Raw genomic sequence first — 23,453 nt, 5'->3', positions numbered from 1 at the left:
AGAGAACAATGGGATGATTAAAAGCTAACATGTCACAAGAGATAATGGAGCCACAAGAAGTTCAAATGACATAAATGAAGAATCGAAAAAAAAATTATCAGTAGTCCATCAGCTGTATGAATAATTCTGACCTACTTATCACTATCCATCAAGCCAAGTTACCTCACAGACACAATCAGCTTTTAAAATAAATAAATAAATAAATAAATAAATAAATAAATAAATAAATAAACAAACTAATTCTGTTTCCTGGAAAAAATGTATATTCACCTTCTGAAAAATGTAGAAAATAGTGTCCTATTCTGTGGCTAGAATAATATTTCCAAAAGTGAAAAATATACTTCTATTACCACAGGTCTCCTATTGAAATTTAATTATTCAAATAATTTCTTTACCTCTTTGTTATATCAGTATATCAACATTTTTGATAGTTATGCCATAAAATAATTCTAGTTTGACCACTATATCAAATCTTACCTATAAAAATTGGATTGAGAACATAATCTCTGGGTTTGGGTTGCAATTATTTTCCTGGTTAATAGGTTATAGCCTTGAAAGAACTGTGGAACACTAAATCTCACTTCTGCCTCCTTATGCTGTGTAGAAACTTTGTTTGAATGATGATAGTGTTATTCACAGAACACGAATGATCACCTTGAGTTATTTTTCTATTTATAGATAGCTAGTGGGAAGCAGCCGCATAGCACAGGGAGATCAGCTCAGTGCTTTGTGACCACCTAGAGGGGTGGGAGGGAGACGCAAGAGGGAAGAGATATGGAGATATATGTATACGAATAGCTGATTCACTTTGTTATAAAGCAGAAACTAACACACCATTGTAAAGCAGTTATATCCCAATAAAGATGTTAAAATAAAAAAAAAAAAAGAAGAAAAAAGTCTTATAGTGCGTTAAATAGCATTTTCATCTGCCATGGCTGTTAGCCCGAGCTAAATAATCTAATCATTTAGGGTATTTTGCTCCTTGAAAAAAAAGTTTTTATGCTACACATTTTACGTAATGCTTTTTAACATTCTTATCTCCTTGAAGTATTAATGTGCATTTACTTTTTAAAAATGACAACTGACAGGGATTCCATGCATATTAATTTAACCCTCCCCCCCTTTTTTTATGGGATGACTGAATTCTAAAGAACCAAAGAAAAAATAATAATCCATTTTCTTTTTTCAACATCTTTATTGGAGTATAATTGCTTTACAATGCTGTGTTAATTTCTGCTGTATAACAAATTGTATCAGCTATACATATACATATATCCCCATATCTCCTCCCTCTGCGTCTCCCTCCCACTCTCCCTATCCCACCCCTCTAGGTGGACACAAAACACCGAACTGATCTCCCTGTGCTTTGCAGCTGCTTCCCACTAGCTATCTATTTTACATTTGGTGGTGTATATGTGTCTATGCAATTCTCTCACTTCTCAGGAGACAAACTAATAGGATTGTAAAGTTATAAGAATATTGAATGGATTAAAGAGGGATTGTCTAATTTAAAGTCACAAGAGAAAGGAACACAATATACTGCTGTTATTTTGGGGAAATATATTCATGAGTAGAAATTACATGATATAGCAGTTAGAGAAGTTATACATCTCAATCTACTTTGGAAATGATAAAACTATGCCAAAATGACTTACTCAGAGGTAGGTAGTGTCAGTCATGATTTATTGTCACAGTATACTAATTCATATACACACACACATCATGTACATATATATATATCTGTGCCATGGCTGAGGAATTCAAGAGACATGAAGCTGATTTCTGGAAATGTCATTTGTAAAATGTGACTGTACTCATTTATATTTGGAAAATCAGATGCCTTTTATATTTGTGTCCTGATTGAAATTTCAGTTTTAACATAGTTTAGCAATGTTATAATTCTGAAGTGAGCATTTTCCAGTGCACTTTTGATTTTAATTTTTTTTGTTTAGATTACTAAAACTGGAATCCATAGGCCAATGATTTTAAAGATTTTAAGGATTTCAATAGTACATATTACAGAATTACATTCCACAAACATCATAGGAACTTTGACTTTTAGCACAAGTGTATAAGAGCACTCATAGGCAAAATATAGCATTTTTTAATAATTAAATTTCTTTATTCACTCTTGATATGATATAAAATTTATAGGACAATCTGTTTTTCACACACACACATATATGTATACATATATGTGTGTATGCATGCTTTAAATCATTGTATGGTTTATTAGCATGTTGTCCTTGAAAAAATCCACACTTAATATTGCCACAATTTTCTCTACCTAGTTGGGTGAAGCTGACCCTTTATTACAGGACTTAATGGAATTTAAACAGTATAGAACAAGAAGAAAATTCTAGGTACATTACAGATCCAGAAAGTAACATTCAGTATTTCAAGAAAATTCTCTGAACTTTTATGGGTTGCAACTTTAAAAGAATGTTTCTTAAAGATGTTTTCATTTAATCCTTACCATAAACTCTAGAATATTAATTCATATTCTATAAAATGTAAACAGGATCCGAAAATGATGCAGACTTAATTGGAAGACAGATTTTTTTCCCCAGCTTAATCATCCACGTTTGTGGACAGCACTGGTATAAGACACTCCATGATAGTAACGTTTAAGGATGTCTCCCTCTCCAGTGACATTCCAGTGTTGTAAAGTTACAGCTTTCTATGTAACCTCCTTGGAGAAAATTTGCTTAAGTTCCAGAATAAAAATAAGGTCACTCTCCAGAGGGGAGAATAGGTCACTAAAATTAAGGTTTCCTAATTTCAGAGTTTTTCTCCTATAATGCAGCATACTGCATGTGCACTCAAGTCACCTTTTGGGATTTGGGGGCTCAGGGAACATCCTTGAGAGACTGCTCTGACTTCTGCCTTTGTTGTGAGTAATAAACTGTCTTCGTTTTTGACGCAGATTTTTGTGTTTTCTGTCAGTACACACACAGACACACACAAACACGTGGGTGTGTATGTGTATGTGTACCTACCTATGTGTGCCTATATTTATTTATAATGGGTAACTATAACATGCAAATTATTTCAAATATAAAGAATTCTTTGCAGAGGCTTGTTAAAAGAACAAATACAGCTGAGGATACAGCCTAAAGATATGTCAATAGAAATTTCCCAGACTGGAATATATCCTAGCCATTGTACTAATGCAAACAAAACAAATAAACAAAACCCAAACAGTCATACATACAAATTGGAAAGAAAGAGGCAAACTGTGTGTATTTTCTGAAAATATATCTGGCTACATTGGAAGTCCCAAAGATTAAAAAACAAAAGCTACTAGATGTAGTAATTCAGTTTAGCACGTTGGCAGAGCAAAGTCCATATACCAAAAATCCATTGTATTTCTACATACTAGCAATGAGAAAATGGAATTCGAATGAAAATTATACAGATAACATTATAATAGTGCCAACCACCCTGAAATACTTAGGTACAAGTCTAACCAAATAAATGCAAGATTTGTATATAGAATAGTTCAAAAATTGCTGAAATAAGTAAGACAGAAACAAAGAAGTATACTGTGTTCATAAATTTAAAAACTCAAAATTTTTATCAGTTTTTCCCAATTTGATATATGGATTCAATGTTATCCCAATCAGAATCCCAGCAGGGTGTTTTGCAGAAGTTAACAAACTGGATATAAAAGTTACATGGAAAAATAATGAAATTAGAATGGCCAAAATTATTTTGAAAAGAAGAGCAGTTTGTGAAATCTACTTATTTTAATATTTATTATTGAGGTAAAATAATCAAGGCAGTGTGGTATTGACTAAATTACAGATACATACATAACTGAAACAGAATAGGGGAGTCCAGAAAGTTACCCACACATACATGGCCAATTTATTTTTAGTAAAGTTGAAAAGGAAATTCAATGATAAAAGGAAGGTTTTTGTATCAGTGGTGCTAAAACAACTGGATGTCCAGGTGTAAAATAAATGTTCCTTGATCTATACTTTATATCATAAATGAATATCAATTAATTATTTTTATCTATTTACATTTGTGTGCATGCATGTTCTTCCTATATATTCAATAGCTATGCTAATTGTGAAACAATAGTGTGTATCAGGAAAACTTGTGGGTTTTGAAGATAGACAAAACAGGGTTCAAATTAAATTCTTCCCTTGAACTCTGAGTAACTTGGCAAATATAATTGCTCTCTTATAGGTTCAATTTCATTATATGTAAAACTTTTACACTTGTACTTCACAGGGTTATGGTGATAATTAAATGAGGTTATTCATATGAATGATAATAAAAAAACATTTACTTATAATTACTTCATGTTGTGCATCAGCTTAAGAGTTTTGGGTGTATAGACTGCTTTACTCTCACATCAAATCTGTGATGTTAATTTTAAGCCACATTTTAGGTATTAGAAAAGGACGCATACAGAAGTTAAAGCAACATACATAAAGTTAGAGGCTAAGTTTTAGAGCCAGAATTTTACCTCAGACTAGCAGAGTCTCCACACTATTAATCACTCTGTTCTAGTGTTAACAGAGTGATGCATTTGAATGGGGTGCATTTATGATCTAAACGTGTACAGGAAACACATGAACCATTTCTTGGTAAATCAGTGTTATTATTGACACAATTTTTTCACTGTTATGTTATGAACTATTGCACAGGTTATGAACTATTGCACAGTGTTTATTTTTCCTTTTATTAATCACACTATGATTTTTATTACTTTGAGTTTTGTGCTAGAAATTAGTTTCTTTTTCTTTCCTTTTTTAAAAAAATCAGGCTCTTAGCTATCACTTCATGTTCTGTCTTAATAAAATTATTTTTCTCTTACAACGCTTTTCCTCATCTCTATAATTAAACTTACAATTTAAACTATGTGAAAAAGGAGAGTAAACAACATGATATGTTCTCCTCCAAAATATACAAATTTTGATGCATTGATTTATGGTCCAGTTTTTTGTTGCTCAGAGGCTTTTGAAAAATTACATTCTGATTTTTAATTTTGATGTCAGATGTGTACTGGTACTAGTTAGAATTACCTATATATTTATTTATTTATAATATTCATAATATTATCTTGCTACAAGTGGATTCATGTAGTGTCATATAATTACTTATGAAGGCTATCAATTTGATATAGATGTTACAGAAAAAAGATAGAAAATAAATTGTTTGAAAACAAGTACTCTTAAATCATTAAGTACTTTACATTATATTACTAATGTTCTAATGGAAATGTCCTTTATGAATTTTCAAAGTACTGTAATAGCAATTCTTCCTTCATATGGTAGCATGGAGTATACCCAGAATCATACAGAATTCTATCACCATATCAGTATCTAAAATCTCAGAGGAGAATGATATATGCATGAATTGCTATAAAGAAATTGTAATTTTTTGAAGGAGAATAGGAAGAAGAAAGTAAAGGAGGATAATAATTGGGAGAGTGAGTATGGGCTTCCAATTTTCTTTTTTTTTCATGATCTCTGTATGATTATAAAAATGATTTCTATTTCCAAAATGCAGAGTCAAAATAGGAGGTGCTTCCACAGTAATTCTATCTACAGAATGGCCCAAACTGTATATCAGTATTTGAATCAATGTTGTCTTCTTTACATTAAAAAGGTAATGTTTTGACATTTTATTTAGTGGCTTGCAGTGAAAAAGTAAAATCTTCCATGATAATTCCTGTAAGATAATATTAAAAAAATAAAATATTTCTGAAGTCAAGATTCTTTGTTATTACAGAAGACTATGCCATGAAAAAAATACTGATTAGAACAATTGAATTATATGATTGGTAGACTATTCACTGATTCTCATTTTCAAGTGGGTAGAAATGACTTTAGGCTATATACAATTAAGTAAAAGTATAAACATCAGTCACCATTTTATTCGTTGTAAGTACATTAGTTCAGTGAGTTGCAAAACTAATTTCTACTAAAATAAATTTCTTAAAATTTAACTTGAATTATTTTTCCTTTAGGATTTAAAAAATACTCTTGGAAGTTACATTTATTTGGATCACTTATCTGTTCAACCGTTAAAACACACTTCTGAATCACATGGCTAATTCATTGATTGGCATACTCAAGACAGCAAGGTAAAATAAATGTACATTTGGGGAGAAGATATGACTTCCCTTCAAATATGAATTTAATTGAGAAAACAATCTGAGGACTATCATCCATGAATGAAGGTAGAGGCAATAAAGAATAATTAAAAGTATTAATTGAGGGCTTCCCTGGAGGCGCAGTGGTTAACAATCCACCTGCCAATGCAGGGGACACGGGTTGGAGCCCTGGTCCAGGAAGATCCCACATGCCACAGAACAACTAAGCCTGTGCGCCACAACTACTTAGCCAGGGTTCAAGAGCCCATGAGCCACAACTACTGAAGCCCTCGCATCTAGAGCCCGTGCTCTGCAATAAGAGAAGCCACCACAATGAGAAGCCTGCGCACCGCAACGAAGAGTAGCCCCCACTCGCTGCAACTAGAGAAAGTCCGTGCGCAGCAACGACGACCCAACGCAGCCAAAAATAAATAAATAAATAAATTTATTTTAAAAAGTATTAATCGACTTAGTGGGAGAACTAGTTTACTGATTTTTAGTGTCTACCTAATTAAGAGACATTAAGAACTAATGACTATTTTTACTTATATCCCAGGTCCAGAATGTGAATGAAGGAGTCATTCATCCAAGGCTTCTATGGCTGGACTGCACAGTTGCACAGTCCACAGAAACTCAGTCAGGAAGCTCATAGATGCTTTGAGAAGATATCCTAGTCAAAAGCTAAAACAAAAATAATATTGGGGAAGGTGGTCCAAGATGGTGGCTTAGGAAGAGCCTGAATTCAACTCCTCCCATGGACACAACATGTCTACAGCTTCATATGGAACAACTCCCTCTGAAGAACCTAAGAACTAGCTGAACAACTACTCCACAGTGGAGGATAAAGGGGCCACATGGAGACAAGTATGAGAGGCAGAGATGCAGTCTCGCCAAAATATCCCACCTTTGGCCTTGCGACCTACAATTGGGAGGAATCTCACAAGTACGGAACTTCTCCCTGAGGAGGAAGGGATTTGTGCCTTACACCAGGCACACCAACTCTTAGAATCTGTGCTGGAAAAATGAGTCCCTAAAACATCTAGCTTTGAAAACCAATAAGGCTTATGTGCAGGAGAACCACAGGGCTATAGAGAATGGAGATTCTGCTTTTAAAGGACTCTTGCACAGACTCACTCACCTCAAGACCCATGCAAAAGCAGCACTTTGAAAACAGCCTAAACCTTATGTGAAAGAGATTAAGTAACTAATCCTAAAGTGTCTGCCAGAGGGACAAAAACTTTCTGTGACTCTCTCCCAGTATGGAGGTCCTGGAAGGCACCATTTTTATGTTCTCCTTCTATTTTGCTCTTGCCAGTGCCGGCAGGCACCATTTTTACACTCTCACTCAAGCCTGCTAGCACCTGACCCTCTTCAATGCTGCCTTAGCCCCTCCAGAGGTGGCGGGGGGTGGGGGAGGTTAGCACTCTGCTCTCCTTTGGTCCCCAAAAGCCAGCAGGGGCAGACAGTTTAAACAGGGGATGCCCCTTGAGTGCCAGTCTCTCATTGCCAAGGGGCAATGAGTTTCTCAGCTGAACAGGCCAATTGGAGAGACAGTTTGAGAAACAACCAAGAACTAAAGCGTGATTAAACAACACAGATCATTGCCTACACAGCACTACTCCTTTAAGACTTGGAGAGCTAGCTCTTTCATTTAACATATAGGAACACAGAGAGTCAAGGAAAATGGGGAAACAGAGGAAAATGTTCCAAACAAAAGCACAAGATAAACCTCAGAAAAGAAACCTTAATGAAAGGGAGATAAGTAATATACCTGATAATTCAAAGTAATGGTAATAAAAATGCTCATTCAACTCAGGAAAAGAATAAATGAACACAGAGAGAACTATAACAAAGTGACAGAAAATATAAGAAAGTACTAAACAGAAGACACAGAGCTGAAACACGATAACTGAACTGAAAAATTCACTAGAGGCGTTTAAAAGCAAACTAGATAAAGCAGAGGAATGGATCAGCGATCTGGAAAAAAAGGGCAATGGAACTCACCCAAATAGAGCAGCAAAAAGAAATAAGAACTTTAAAAAGTGAAGACAGATTAAGGGACCAGTGGGACAACATCTAGCAAAATAACATTTGCATTATAGGGGGCCCAGAAAGAGAAAAGTGAGAGAAAGGGGCAGAAAACTTATTTGAATAAATAATGGTTTAAGGAAGAAGGATGAAATGGGTAAAGGGGATCAATTGTATGGTGATGGATCACAACTAAATTTTTGGTAGTGAGCATACTGTAGTGTGTACAGAAGTAGAAATGTAATGCTGTACACATGAAATTTATATAATGTTATAAAGCAATGTTACCTCAATAAAAGATAAATTTTTTAAAATAAATAGTGACTGAAAACTTCCCCAATCTGGAGAAGGAAGCAGACATCCAGATCCAGGAAGCCCAGAGAATTCCAGAAAAGATGAGCCCAAAGAGAACCACACCAAGACACATTATATTTAAAATGCCAGAATCTTAAAAGCAGAAAGAGAAAAACAGCTTGTTATATACTAAAGAAACTCCATATGACTATCAGCAGATTTCTCAGCAGAAACTTTGTAGGCCAGAAGGGATTCGCATGATAAATTCAAAGCGCTGAAAGGAAAAAAAAAAAAACTTCCAACCAAGAATACTCTACTCAGCAAGGTTATCATTTAGAAGTGAGGAGAAATAGTTTTCCAGACAACCAAAAGCTAAAGGAGTTAACTACCATTAAACCAGTCCTACAGGAAATGTCATAGGGACATCTTTAAGCTGAAAAGAAAGGGCACTAATTAGTAACAAAAAAACATATGAAAGTAAAAATTTCACTGGTGAAGTTCAACATATAATAAAGGAAGTAGATCAATCACTTACTTACAAAGCTAGTATGAACATTAAAAGACAAAACTGGTAAAAATAACTATAGCTACAATGACTAGTTAAAGGATACACAAAATAAAAAGGTACAAACTGTGACATCAAAAATATAAAGGTAGGACTACCCTGGTGGTGCAGTGGTTGAGAGTCCGCCTGCTGATGCAGGGGACACGGGTTCGTGCCCCGGTCCGGGAAGATCCCACATGCTGCGGAGCGGCTGGGCCCGTGAGCCATGGCCGCTGAGCCTGCGCATCCGGAGCCTGTGCTCCGCAATGGGAGAGGCCACAACAGTGAGAGGCCTGTGTACAGAAAAAAAAAAAAAAAAAAAAAAAAAAAAAATATATATATATATATATATATATAAAGGTAGAGTAAAATGCAGAGTTTTAGAATGCATTTAAACTTAATTTGCTATTAATATAAAATAGACTGTTACATATATAGGGGGTTATATATGTATATACGTATATATGGAACATTTTAATAACCACAAAACAAAAACCTATTATATACCTACAAAAAGAAACTATAATATACCTACAAAACCTAGAAAAGATAATGAGAAAGGAAGATAAGCATAATGCTATAAACAGTTATCAATTCTACATAACATTCAAAGATTTACTATCTTCCCTAACCAAATTCCTCCGAAAAATTGAAGAAGGAGCACTCTTTCTACAAGGTCAGCATTACTCTGATACCAAAACCAGAACAGGGCACCACCAGAAAACAAAATTATAGGCCAATATCCGTAATGTAATACCAGAAACCATAAAACTCCTAGTAGAAAACACAGGTGGTAGGCTCCTCGACATCATTCTTGGCAGTGTTTTATTGCATTGACTCCAATGGCAATGTCAACAAAAGCAAAATTCAACAAATAGACTACGTCAAACATAAAAAGCTTCTACCTAGAGAAGGAAATTAAAAAGGCAACCTACAAAATGGGAGAAGATATCTACAAATTATATATCTGATAAGAGGTTAATATACGAAATATATAAAGGACTCATACAGCTCAATAACAAAAACAACAAAAAATATGATTAAAACTGAGCAGAGAACCTGAACAGACACTTTTTCAAAGAACACATAAAGATGACCAACAGCACATGAAAATATGCTCAAAATCACAAATCATCAGGTAAATGAAAATCAAAAGCACAAATGAGATATCAGCTCACACCTGTCAGAATGACTATTATCAAAAGGAGAAGAAATAGCAAGTGTTGGTAAGAATGTGAAGGAAAGGGAATCTTCATGCACTGTTGCTGGGAATGTAAATTGGTGCAGCCACTATGGAAGACATTATGGAGGGTCCTCAAGAAACTAAAAATAGGACTATGACTTCTATTCCACTTATAGTTTATTCTAAAAAATAGTTGAGTTTTCAATGAAAAAGTGCTTTTGTCTATTCTATGTTTTGGTTACTATGTAGGACATGGAAGAAAGAGGTGATCCACAAGAGTGGGGGATCCACTGATATGGGGCTTGTTTATGTAAATAAATAAGGGTGAGTAGGATCATATATGGTTAAGGTAATCAGGAACATTTTATTAGAGCAGAAGGCCTTTGAGGTGATCCTTGCAACATAAGTCTATGGTAAGTGGTACTATGGGGTAAATTTCTATTAGATTAATAATACACAGAAAATCATGGAGGAGAAAATGTAGCAAACTGTTAAGAAACAGTGAATAGTACGGCTAACCTAGAAAGACATATAGGAGATGGACCTAAAAATACTGAAATGGGCAATTGTGCAAAAGTTATCTAATGTTTTGCTTGATTGTTGTTTGTTTGTTTTACAAATGAAAATGATGTAAGAATTGGAAGAGAAAGCAACTTGGACAAGTCATTGAAAAATATTCTCTTTTTAGAGCTTGCGAAATTACTGATTGCTAGGATCTGGGGAAAGGCTCAAAGTTTGTACATTAACAAAATCAGAGGAAAAGGGAAAGAGAGAAAGAAAAGGAAGGACAATGTTCTGGGAATCTATAACAACCTGGTCACATATTTTATTTGACTTCTGTCAGATTCAAGTCTCAGTCAGAAAATGCTCCATTAGAAGAAGCTGATGAAGACTAAAGGCTGGGCCTCTGCAAGATCTTAATGGTAGGTGAGAGTCCAGTTACCTCACAGCAGAGTTTCACAGAAAAATCTCACCTTTTCACAACAGATTTTGAAAAAAAAAATCTTTGTATACATGTACTTTAAATGGACTTCAAATAGGAACTTTCCTGAGGAGTGAAATTCCCAACTGACCTGTCAGACTGATTTTTTTTCTGATCTAATTCCTGAGGGAATGCCTCTCCTCTCCCACCATTCTTTCCAAATTATGGTGAAATGTAGGCTGTGTGTACTGTTCACTTGCCTGTGGTAGTTAAGTATCAGTGTGTGATGGGAAAAATTATTAAAAAGTCTTACGGTAGAAGCAAAAATTCTGTACCCTCTCTGTGCTCATGAAGAGTGTCCCTGAGTTTGTTGCCATAGTCTGTTGTTGCCTGAGACTGCCTCTTCTACTTGTATTCTTCCTGAAGGTAACACTTGGAAATGATTGATTCCTCAGTGCCACCCACCAGCCTGATTTGTCTGAGACCTTGTTTCCCAGCCGTTCTCAACTAGTTATGTTGTTTGAAGTTGCGCTTCAGTGAATCCTTAAAATGTTGCTTATGCCCTCTCTACTTTCCAAACAATAGCTATAGGAAAGAAGCATCTTTATTCCTGGTGGTATGCCAAAATTGAATATTGTAGAAATATTCTTTGAAGAAACTCTTAAAAATTCAAAACCATTACTCTAACATCTAACTCTTTTTCTAAAATTTAATTTGTCAGAGACATATCCTTAGAATTCTATTTATGTTAGAGTTAATCCTCAAGTAGTTATTAAAAATAGACATCTTTTTAAAAAGAGTACATTTAGACAAATTTAATAAAAGCTGAACCAAAATGGAATAATCAGGATTATTGAAAAATACTGTTTTGAAAGCAATATTTCTCAATATTCCTGACCATAACATGAATTTTTTGTCAGTGGGCCATTGCCCCAATCAATTATTTATTTCTCCGGCTGGCTTCCTGCTCATACACAACATTAGAGAGGTAGTGAGTGGTGGGATGGCCCACACCTTTTGTTGTCTCAGATTACAGACACAGAGGTTCAAACTGGGAGAGAAGGGTCTAATTAATGACCCAAATATGAAACTATCTATGGCAAATGGCAATATATTGGCCAATGGTTTACCAAATTGTTGCCCAGACCTCAGGAAGAACCATTCTGGAGTCCCCATCAGAAAACCATTCTGCATTAGGATGGAGTCCTTTGTCTTTTCCTCTGGATACAAGCCACAGTTTCAGGGGTAAATCAGTAAAAAATGTCATCATCACAAAATTGCAGTCATTTGAAAGATATTCCTAAGAATCAAGATCAAGAATAAATAGAGGGGGCTTCCCTGGTGGTGCAGTGGTTGAGAGTCCGCCTGCCGATGCAGGGGACGAGGGTTCGTGCCCCGGTCCGGGAGGATGCAGGGGACGCGGGTTTGTGCCCCGGTCCGGGAGGATCCCACATGCCGCGGAGCGGCTGGGCTCGTGAGCCATGGCCGCTGAGCCTGCGCGTCAAAAAAAAAAAAGAAGAAATAGAGGGATGGGTTGTTAGTTCTGAGCCTGACAACATTTGGGGAAGCGACATAGTTTTTGTTTTGTACTGCCTCATATTTTTGTTTTTAGTCAGGTTCAAGCTGTAACTAGGGTAATGGAGTCTGCCAAGTAGAGTTAATTGCCAAAAATAAAAATCAGTCATAGAATAGGTAAATAGGTACATTTGCATAATTTCCTTGAGGGAAATTCCATAGTTTTCATCAGATACTCAAAAAATCTATTCCCAGTGAAATTAAAGAACATTTGTTCCCCCCCTCTCTCTCTCACACACACACATACACACACACATACACACACACACACACACACACAACTCTTGTTGTTTTAAATAAATAAACATGCCTGTGAGTAAAACAGAAAACAGAAACAGAAAATGCATAAGAGAAATTCAAATTTACCAAGCTTTTGTATTTTTCAGAAAGAAGATTCATTTTTGTTACATATACATGTATCTATTCTTTTTCAAATTCTTTTCCCATTTAGATTATTACAGAATATTGAGCAGCATTCCCTGTGCTATACAGTAGGTCCTTGTTGGTTACTTGTTTTAAATACAGCAGTATGTACATGTCAATCCCAAACTCCTAATCTATCCCTCCCCACCACCCTTCCCCGCTGGTAACCATGAGTTCATTCTCTAAGCCTGTGAGTCTGTTGCTATTTTGTAAATAAGTTCGTTTGTATCATATTTTTTTAGATTCCACATATAAGTGGTATCATATGAGACTGCGTTTTTGTTTTTTAAATAATTGCTAAAATAATATTTCTATTACCCCAGGACTCTAGCAAAAACTTAAAGTTCAAGGTCAAAACAAACAAACAAAAAATCACAAGAAAATCTTGAAGGAGTCCACAAACCATAAAATATCAGGCTTTGCTCCAGCTCTTTTTTGGTGTTACAGTACTTTGAGATGTATTGTATCATTACTATTTAATCATCTTTTAGAACTTTTGCAAGCCTAGTGTGGAATGACTAGAGGTAATTTTTACCTCAGAAAAAAATGCACCTTTAGCAAATGTGATATATTCACACAAGAATTCATTAAACTTTTTTCATTAACTCAGCTGTAGAAACTTGCCCCGTACTTGATCAATAAATCTTTGTTATTTAAAATTTAAAGTAATGATTGTCTTTTCTCTACAAAATATCACTCTGATTAATAATTAGGACCTCATATCTCCCTTTCCAGCATCACTTGTTATTTGCCTCTGCCATTAGCAAATCCTGTATGTAATTAGGTTTATAGTCACTTAACTCCTAATGGATTCTCCTAAGCTGTTTCTTATATTAAAAATATTTCTTACAGAGAAAGAGAAGTGGATACTTAACGTATATTCCTCGACTAAGTTAATTCCCCCAAATTTGATTATTATGTGAAAATACTTCCAGCTTTTTAATTTAATTTGATGACTGTAGCTATATGTATATATAATCAGTAAGTTTAGGTAACATATATAGAGGAAATAAGTCATATACAAATGATGCTATTTATTTATTAATATCTATCAAAATTATATGAGATAGCTATAAATTGTTCCAATACCAGGCAGAAGGAGATAAGTGCTGTTACTTTGATTTAGGGAAAGTAGAGAGCCTTATGAAAAGTATGCATTAGACTTGACAAGTACAGAAAGGATAAAGGTTGTTTTACTAGAAAAATAAACTGTGTGGCTGCAACAATGAGGTAAACAGTTACAAGTGAGCAGTGATGAGTTATTGATTTATTTAGAACAGAGTGTGAGAAAGAGGAGTGAGAGATGATACAGGAAATATAGGTTGTAGACATTATAGAATAACTTCCTAAGGAATTTAGATGTTATTCTGCAGATCAAAGTTATCATTAACTGAGCACATATTAAATCTGCTATTAAAATAAGCACATTCCATATGTTAAATAATGCCCTCAAACATCAGTGGTCTTCTGTTGATGGATTCAGGACCTTTGCAATTAACTGGTTCATACTCTCAGAGGAAAAAGGAAAGCAAGAATGCTTTTGAGCAAAAATGATGAATTCCTCTCCTACTGTGAATCAGCTGAATATTCTAATTTTGATGCATATATCAAAATTATCCAATAAATGCTTTATATACACATATATATTATACCATCAATTTTTATTGCTAAAATAATTGTAGCACTTGTTAAAACCAGGGAGATCAATTAGTTCTTGAAACGTCAAGTAGCTGGTTAGTACAGTATGGAGATTAGAGCTAAGACATTTTGACACCTAATTCTAGATTATTTTTCCTGCATTACTTCTTCAAGCATGTTTATTAAAACTGCTAATTCAGACTACCTGGATGAAGACCAATTTTTATTTTTAAAAGACTGCACTATATTGTTATTGTGATTTATTTACCATGAAGAGAAACTCTAACAAGGCTAATGAAGTCAGTCAAGTAGGGTTAATTGCCGAAAATAAACATTATTAGTGTTAAATTAATGGCTTATATGAATATCCATCTTTGAAAGGTCTTTGATGTCAACTAAGTATTACTTGCACAATCTTGTTTACATTATTAATTTAAACTGAAACATTCTTATTCCCAAAGTGCATACATTTTCATAGCTTTTGCCCATATTTTCAATATTTCCAAATTAATGAGCTTTACCAAAAAACTAGAAATTTTTCTTTAGAAATTTTGAAAAGAAATTCCTACTAGGAAACTGAACAAATATACTGATCCAGGAAGATCCTCCAACCATCACATGCCATAATGTGAATTCATAATGTCTGTAACAGCTTAGAAGTTTTCATTAACTTAGAGTTATATAATATTTGTGAGAGTAATAGAGCTATGTTATAAGGACTCATGACATGAGGTAAAGATACAACTGTCCACTCAGAAGTCAAGCTGAAGTAGATAAGTACAAGTCTCAGTTTAAATTAAATCTGTCAAACCAGCTGGCATCCTTCACAAAGAGTACACATTTCACATTTCAAAACATAGGGGTAGAGTATATTTCATGGAACACCTAGACTAATAATAATAATAACAGTAAGTACTTATGTATGATAAAAATATTCCCACATTCCTAGGAAAATGTGTATTATTCTGTAGCCATGGTAACAACGGTCACCAGAATCAGTTTGAACATGCCTAATTAATAAATTGAAGTCTATATTTATGATAACACACAGCCACTGGAACCATTTTTTAAAGCAGTTTAATCATTAAGTAACAATACCTCACCTCAGTGAACATGCTTTTGCACGCCTAGCAATCAATGACGGTTCCTTGCTTCTAAAAGTCAAGCAATTAAAAATGGATTCTTTTATGAATGTCAACCACTCAACAGCAGTCTCACTATTGACAAGTTATGTCAACCCACTTACCTGTAAAATTCTACCAATCCTTGGATTCCATGTTTTCAAAATATTTTATAGAAAATAAGCAGTTGAGTCTCCCTGGAGAGATTAAGCTTAACCAGCAAGCTCTCCCTAATTATAGTAAAACTACATTTAGTTTTGTGTTATTTTAGATATTGAATAAGAATTTCATCCTTTGACATTTCTGGAAATTACACCAAGATCATGTTGAAGATCTTTTCTTGTCAGCATTTTAGAGGACCCGGAATCAACAGCATGCACACTGGACTATTTGTGTGCAAATTCCATTTGTTTATATTTGTTTTTGAAGAATCAACAATTTGAGCTCTGTCTTATTCTAAAATTTTTAGACCAATATTTTTTTATCATGTCATTAGACCTAGGCCTTTGTATAAAAAATTAGATATTTTCATCATTTATTCTTGACTACATTGACAATTAAGAATCTAAATGCCTCTCTTTTCTGCTGTATATCACTATGTGTAAAATTATCTACTTGTAACTCTAGCACAGTAAATTACTGATTGAGTAACACTTAGAAATTCTTTGAAGCTCACTGAGGCTTAGTTTACCTACATGGGATATGAGGATAATAATTCCTACTTCACAAGTGGGTTGTGACACTTCTTAAGTGAGATAACACACAAGAAAACATGTAAATATTACTTAGTGATAACTGTTTATAGAATCTGAGTGGTAGTCTTATCTTAAATAGCAACAAATTTTAATCACAGGCATCTCTAAAATGCTGCTGTATCCCTGTCCTTAATCTCCATCTATAACTCTAAGCAAGGTTAAGGAAGGCTGCACCTTTCTCATCTTTAGGTTTTAGATAACATGTTTGCACATAAAAATTGGCTATAGGGCTTCCCTGGTGGCGCAGTGGTTGAGAGTCCGCCTGCTGATGCAGGGGACACGGGTTCGTGCCCTGGTCTGGGAAGATCCCACATGCCCGCGGAGTGGCTGGGCCAGTGAGCCATGGCCGCTGAGCCTGTGCGTCCGGAGCCTGTGCTCCGCAACGGGAGAGGCCACAACAGTGAGAGGCCCGCGTACCAACAACAACAACAACTAAAAATTGTATATATTCTTTTCGTTTCTCATTCTTATTTTCATTTACGGTCCTTTTACCGCTTTCATTCCTTGAGAGTCTACAGAGTATGTAGGGAATGAAAGTATTCGATGTTACTTATAAACAAAGTCTACATTTGAAGCATCAGAGATTTGGGGCATAGAAAATGAAGAATACAGAACAGGTGGTGGAAATTACATTATCAAAGTCCTCAACAGGCTTGCCTCATGATAGAAAAGATTGGTATTTACTCAGAGAAGAAACAAATGAAGAATATGTAATGGTTTTTTTCTTTTGAAGGGCATTTTTTTTTTTTTTTTCGGTACGCGGGCCTCTCACTGTTGTGGCCTCTCCCGTTGCGGAGCACAGGCTCCCGACGCGCAGGCTCAGTGGCCATGGCTCACGGGCCCAGCCGCTCCGCGGCATGTGGGATCTTCTCGGACCGGGGCATGAACCTGTGTCCCCTGCAACGGCAGGCGGACTCTCAACCACTGCGCCACCAGGGAAGCCCTTGAAGGGCATTTGTATTCCTGAATTCTGTGAAGGCAAACTGGGAGAATAAAAATAAATTAGTGTAATTTAAGTCAAATCCATTTGTATTTATCTTAAACTATAACTTAATTAGTAACATTTTCTTTAAAAGAGTTCTAATTTGGGTTTGTTTATTTTTTGCAAGTAAAGCACAAAGGAATGAGCCTATAAAACATTTGTGCATAGTACTGAATTTGAAGATCTAAGTCTTGCAGTATCCTTAAAGGAAAACATTCAATATTATGGAAAAAATTTCATAAACTTCAAAGCATTTGCATTGTCAAAAAATGAGAACTGACATTATAGACTTCTAAAAATTTGTATCAGCACTGGAAATGCTTGATTCATGAAAATTTCAGGAAGAAAGAAAAACTAAAAAATATAAATTATTATTTTTTAATTTAATGTACTATTCTGCTGTATTATATAGCAGCTATGCTAATTGCACATACATTTGTATATTGTTACTTTCAAGGCAAAGTTTCACCAAGTCATTTTCCAAAGTAACAAGTAGATGGCATTATATTACTATCTTTAACATATATTCCTAATGGTAAAATTGAAGAAAATAAAAATTCCACAAAACATTTTTGTTTTAAAACTCATAAGGTGAGTAAATAAATGTTTTTTTCAATAAGTTATTCACTCGAGTGTACTCAAATCTAAAATTATTGCAATTCTAGTGCTTTCCTTGAAATAGTTGCCTTGTTAAATGAAACTAACTACTTAAAGAAAACTACATAACACAGAAAGTAATATCTTTAACATGAAATCAAATTCCTTTTATTTTATGACATTTAAGACTCTATATAGAGTTCCAGTTTGTAATGAAATATTAAAACATACTACAATGTACTCCTCTAACCCCGTACTTAAATAAATGAAAAAAATAATTAAAACAAGAAAAGCAAATGGCAGTAGTGCTTACCATATTATTTGAAAGCAGTCACAGGAAAACAACAATAATAGATTCTAGGAATCCATGCATAGTTTTTACCCAGACATAAAGGAAAGAAACAGAAACCATTCAATCCTCACTTATGCACACCCATTATTAGGTGCACTACATGTTATACATACACTGCTAAGAAAAACCTCAGGGTATTCGCTAGGATAATCACCAGAAAAGGTGAAATTCACCTGGATTTGTCATTTGCTATCACTAAGTAGAAGTATGGGGAAAAAATTATATATATATATATATATATATATATATATACACTATATGTATTCTATCTATCTATCTCTTTTATTATAATTACCAAAAGATATTGCCAACAATAAGAAAAAAAACCTGAAAGAAAAAAGATGAGGAGATTTTAAAAACAAGTGTGGATACTGAAACCACTGATGGCCCAAAGATGAGGGCCAATGAAAATCCAAATTTGTCTTCCTTTCTTGCTGAAAATTTATACCACTTCTAGGAGCCAGGGAAAAGACTTTTGTAGAGAAGAGGTGGAAGCAAAACAAGAGACTGATTGGCTCTAGCGTAAGTGGTTGCATTATTTGGGAGAGCTTAGTTGGCTGTTTGTAATTCATTGTCCTTAGGTTTTGATTTTTTTAACCTCAAGACATTACAGGCTTAGGTTCTGGTTTGCTTATGAAGGTCACTAGGGCATTAAAGCCACATCATTCTAAAGGCTTCTCTGTTTAATTAATTTGACAGGAGGAAGATGATCAGTGCCAGTGTATCTCAGAGATCCACTGCATCAGTGGGGACTATAGTTCATGCCACTAACTTCTCTTAGGAAGAGAAGCCACTATAAAGAGCTGTTCCTCAGCAGGGACAGAGAAGTAGGGTGGACCATGGTGGTCATGCAAATGCCCATCCCATATCTTACACTGTAGGGACCATGACTGATAGCCTCAGGTACTGCACTCAGAATCCAGGACCACATTAGCTTTGAAGCTCTGTTTCCCACAGTAGTTTCCCAAAATTAACTGAATGGGGCAGGGATCGAATGTAGGCGCATTCATGTCAAACTGTGGGATTCTTCTAAATGATGACACAGGCTTAAGGACTCCCCATCAGTCTGACTGAAACTTTCTTTGAACTGTTCTACAGTCTGAAATTCTTCCTTCCCTCTATCCTTCACAGAATTCAGACCTGATCACCCCTCCTGTTCTGACCTGTTTCTCTCAATAAATATCTTGCATTCCGAACAGTATCTTGATGTCTGCTTCTCAGAAACCCTAATCAACATGCTTGTAACTTTCAAATAGAATGAAAATATAGTTAATAATTTGATAGTGAATATAAATGTAAAACTACATTTTTTTAAAATCTGGAGTAACTATAGTTATAATACAAAATATTACAACTTACTACAAAAGTAATATAAATAATAAAACTAATAAGGAGAGAACTCTTTTTTTATAGAACCACTAAATGCATAAAATTGCTAAAGAAATTTTTAATGAAGTATATTAGAAAACAGCTCTCAAAATATTAGTTGATTAAATAGAGACAATAAGTCATTAATGTGTTTAGTAACATGATAATCATGATGACGATGATGATGGCATGATCATAATCATGGTTCCTGTAATATATGCATAATACTTAATATTTTTATGCTTTTAAAACAAACTACTGGTAGATTTCTGAAATGAATACTTATATTAGAATACAAACTCGGAAAAAGTTTCTTAGGGTCCAGTCAATGACAAAGATCCATTTTGGAATTCTTATAGCCATTATCTGGACAGGTCAAACCTTGTCCATTGTGCATCAACTTTATCAAATTGGTGATACACTCAGAGAAATACTGACATTTCAGTCTTTGCGATTATGCCTGTATACAAGAAAGAACACTGATTTGAAATGAACTCATGGCCTGATTAGATCTATAGTAGAAAAAGTATTTCCTTTTTAAAAACTGAGAACCATCAATAATATATAAAAAGACTATAAAATGATAGTCTTAGAATTTTAAATATTTTCACCTTCAATTTATTTATTCAATATTTGTAGAGTAACTACCATTGGTGCACTATTCCACACATCAATGAGGCTCAGAAACTAAAAAGATATATAGCTGATCCATTTTACTTGTTAAGATTGGCAGCATAACCAAATGAAACTCTGACATTATGAACTTAAATTTACACTTTTTTTTTTTTTTTTTTTTGCGATACGCGGGCCTCTTACTACTGTGGCCTCTCCAGTTGCAGAGCACAGGCTCCAGACGCGCAAGCCCAGCGGCCACAGCTCACGGGCCCAGCCGCTCCACAGCATGTGGGATCCTCCCGGACCGGGGCACAAACCCGTGTCCCCTGCATCGGCAGGCGGGCTCTCAACCACTGCGCCACCAGGGAAGCCCTAAATGTACACATTTTTAATTAAAATAATTGATGCCAATAAAGGAATAGAAAGTTTTGAGGAAAAAAATCCACATTAAGGCTTTAATTACAGAATTTTTTAAAATTTTCTAATTTATTATTCATTATTGCTTTTATATAATATCTATGACATGTGGACCCTAGATAATCACCAAATTTTAGTGTATGTGTCTGCTTGTATGTGTGCATATATTTAGTTTCTGTATATATTCATATTTTTAATTATTTGATGGGACATATTTCACTTTGCAAAACCTAGGTATCAAGATTCATAGTCGATACTTTGAGATGTATCATTGTATTAAATGCATTCCAACACTTTTCAATTTAGATGCCTTGCTCCTGTTGTTAGAAATGATCAATTCTGGTGATCATGTACTTGTAATGATTTTTGATGTGGTAATGAAATAAGATATATTTTGTAATACTCACTAGACTTGTACTTACATTGATTAAAATAATAGCAGGATGTGGTATAATAAAAATAAATATAATTTCGGGCTTCCCTGGTGGCGCAGTGGTTGAGAGTCCGCCTGCCGATGCAGGGGACACGGGTTCGTGCCCCGGTCCGGGAAGAACCCACATGCCGCGGAGCAGCTGGGCCCGTGAGCCGTGGCCGCTGGGCCTGCGCGTCCGGAGCCTGTGCTCCGCAACGGGAGAGGCCACAGCAGTGAGAGGCCGGCGTACTGCAAAAAACAAAAGAAACAACAACAAAAAAAGTGGGCGGAAGACTTGAATAGACATTTTTCCATGAACCCATGCAGATGTCCAACAGGCATATGAAAAAATGCTCAACATCACTAATCATTAGGGAAATGCAAATCAAAACCATAATGAGATATCATCTTACACTTGTCAGAATGGCTATTATCAATAACACCACAAATAACAAATGTTGGCAAGAATATGGAGAAAAGGGAACCCTCATACACTGTTGGCGAGAATGTAAATTAGTGCAGATACTACGGAAAAGAGTATGGAGGTATTTCAGGAAACTAAAACCAGAGCTATCATATAACCCAGCAATTCCACTCCTGGGTATGTATTCAAAAAAAAGCAACAGTACTAATTTGAAAAGATTCATGTACCCCAATGTTCATAGCAGCATTATTTACAATTGCCAAGATATGGAAGCAACCTAAATGTCCATCAACAGATAAACAGATAAAGAAATGTGGTTTATGTATACAATGGAATATTACTCAGCCATAAAAAAAAGAATGAAATTTTGCCATCTGCAATGATGTGGATAGACTTGAGGGCATTATGCTAAGTGAAATAAGTCAGATAGAGAAAGACAAATACTGTATGATAACCCTTATATGTGGAATCTAAAAAATACAACAAGCTAGTAAATATAACAGAAAAGAAGCAGATTCACAGATATAGAGAACAAACTAGTGGTTACCAATGGGGAGAGGAAAGGCGGGAAGGGAAATATAGGGGCGGGGGATTAACAGGTACAAACTGTTAGGTATAAAATAAGCTGCAAGGATATATTGTACAAGACAGGGAATATAACCAATATTTTATAATAACTATAAATGGAGCATAACCTTTATCGCGAGTCCCACTACATTGTACACCTGTAACATATAATATCACACATCAACTATACTTCAATAAAAAAAGAAAAAAATATAGAAAGGACTTCATATTAGCTGTTAGGGTTCTCCAGAGAAACAGAACCAACAGGAAAGAAATTTATTTTAAGAAATTTCCTCATGCCAATATAGAGGCTGACAAGTCCCTAGATCTTCAGGGAAAGTCAGAAAGCCGGAGACCAGGAGAGCCTATGGTGTAGTTTCGGTCCAAATCCAGAGGCCTGAGAACCAGGAAAGCCAATGCAGTGGTTCCAGTCTGAAAACTGGCAGACTCAAGATCCAGGAAAAGCAGTTGCTGTCATTTGAAGGCAGTCAGGCAGGGAGAACTGTCTCTCACTGGAGGGAATTTCAGCCTTTTTATTCTAATCAAGACTTCAACTGATTAGATAAGGCCCACACACATTAGGGAGAGCTAGCTTCTTTACTCAGGTTATCAATTTAAATGTTAATCTCATCCAAAAACACCCTCACAGGAACACTCAGAATAATATTTGATCAATGTCTTGACATCCTGTAGCCCAGTCACATTGACACATAAAACTAACCATTACATTACCCTTGCAGTAAACAAGGGCTGATTTTTAAAAATCCATTAGAAGTGTAAAGATTATATTCATCCTCATTTCTGTCAAATATTCCTTCAAGTGAAATACTTTTCCTTAGGTGATATTACTATCATGTCAATGACATTTCATTTTACCTGTATAGGTGCTATGTCTCTCATCTGTAGTACCCCTCTTTGTAAATGACAGAAGAGAAAAGCAAAACAGAAGAGGGCCCCTTGATCGTGGTGTTTGTTTTGTGGTACAGTAAATCCCTACATATGAACCTTCAAGTTGTGAACTTTCAAAGATGTGAACATGTGTTTGCTTGTCCAATCACATGAGTTAGTTCACGTCTGGTGTATATTGTCATGTGTGTGCATCCTCAAGTGGTTGTGCTTTTGTG

The sequence above is a fragment of the Phocoena sinus genome, chromosome 4 (assembly GCF_008692025.1).
Source record: "Phocoena sinus isolate mPhoSin1 chromosome 4, mPhoSin1.pri, whole genome shotgun sequence".
Taxonomy (NCBI): domain Eukaryota; kingdom Metazoa; phylum Chordata; class Mammalia; order Artiodactyla; family Phocoenidae; genus Phocoena; species Phocoena sinus.
Note: the sequence above shows the minus strand (reverse complement) of the source record.